General features: G+C 49.5%; 1 protein-coding gene across 1 annotated transcript in view; it reads right to left on the bottom strand.

The window, feature by feature from the left end:
• The window catches only part of NTMT1 (N-terminal Xaa-Pro-Lys N-methyltransferase 1), a 10,549-nt gene extending 9,321 nt beyond the window's left edge, over positions 1-1,228 (bottom strand). Inside the window, exon 1 of the mRNA XM_018563517.1 lies at positions 1,207-1,228. The gene's annotated coding sequence lies outside the window, so the exon portion shown is untranslated. The remainder of the gene's footprint in view (positions 1-1,206) is intronic.
• Between the last annotated feature and the right edge of the window lie 280 nt (positions 1,229-1,508).

Genomic DNA, 1,508 nt, shown 5'->3' with positions numbered 1-1,508 from the left:
AGCTTGCTGGATAGGTTAGAGGGAGGGGATTCATACTTAGACTGGAATAGAACTGTAATATACTCACCTTTCATCTGATCCCACGCCCCTCCATCCAGCTGCCAGGAGTGAAGAACATATCCTGTACTTCCAGCTATGGAGGAGCATGTGACCCACTTCATGTGTCAGCCCTACGCCAGTCATCAAACACCAGCAGGCTCTAGCTGTCAAAATACAATAGCCAGCAGGTAGATTCCTCCAAATGTGCCGTTTAGCATGGATGGAGAAATCTGCGAGATCTACTAGTGTATGGCCAGCTTAAAAAGGAAAACTATGAGGCGAGTGATGTTCTACACATGGCAGGCTGGGATGTTTATTGAAGGTTCAATGAGAGCCGACATGTTTTGGAGATCTGCACCCCCTTCATTCAGCATGACAGACTGGGAACCCTAATAAGGAGACGTCAACAATAGGCACCTCCATAATTCTTCTCTCATGATGGATTAACTTTAATGTCGTTCATTAACTATGACGGATGGCCATGACAATCCTGATTGCAGCCCATGTTGCTCTATGGTGGATCGGGCCACTTAGGACTTCCCTCTGGGAATTTAATCTTCTGACCACCTGAAACAATCTCAAAGAGACATTTGCCAAATTGTTGGAAATTCAGAGTGCAGCCGGCTGATCCTTTCCTTCTCTTAAGAGTTAATCATTTTGTTATGTGATGTCTGCCATCTGACAGAGCACATTGTGGGGGGCCCCCATGCTTCAAGGGTGGGCAAATGAATGGAGGACAACAGCCTAGCAATGGTTACATTGTCTGCTCATGATCAGAGAATACTGCCATGTATGTAGCTGGACACAGAACACGCCATCATCATGCAGTGATGACACAGAAGTGAATTTGGCACCTTGTCATGGTACTAAGCCATGCGAGATCCCACTCTGGAAAATCAGCCCTGCAGCTTGGACCCAATTCTGGGTACTGATCAATAAATCTGAAATCAAAACTGTCTGTGTCACCCACAGCAACCATCAGACTCAATCACAACACTGAGCAAATGACAGCTGGGCTCCGATTAGCTGCTACTGGCAGCAGCCACTTCCCAGAGATTTAAAGGAATCTACAGGAACATAGAACAAGATGAAACCTGAGGACCGATAAGCCCGCTTCCTGCCCTGTACAATGAGCAAAGACTGATCAACACACAGCCACATACTCACTGGCGCTTCCCACCAGCCACCGTCACCCACAGGGGCTCCACCAGCGCCAGCTGTCCGGTGCAAAGGAGCACATGTGACAACATACTTCCGGCCTCCGAGTGCTACCACCAATCACGGCGCGGCTAACCCAGGCAACCAACCAATACACCACAGAGCACTGAACCAATCAAGAGCGCGTTCACATTGGAGTGGCAGGGGTTCCGACCAATGACTGAGCGACCGGCGAGTGCTTGACTGTAGCGGCACTGGCGGCGGGTTGGAGACTTGGAGAGCAGTGTGTGTGTAGGGAGGGAGGGAGGGGG

Source organism: Nanorana parkeri, unplaced genomic scaffold (genome assembly GCF_000935625.1).
Source record: "Nanorana parkeri isolate BGI_ZX_2015 unplaced genomic scaffold, ASM93562v1 scaffold669, whole genome shotgun sequence".
NCBI lineage: Eukaryota > Metazoa > Chordata > Amphibia > Anura > Dicroglossidae > Nanorana > Nanorana parkeri.
This window is presented reverse-complemented; position numbering and strand designations above follow the sequence as displayed.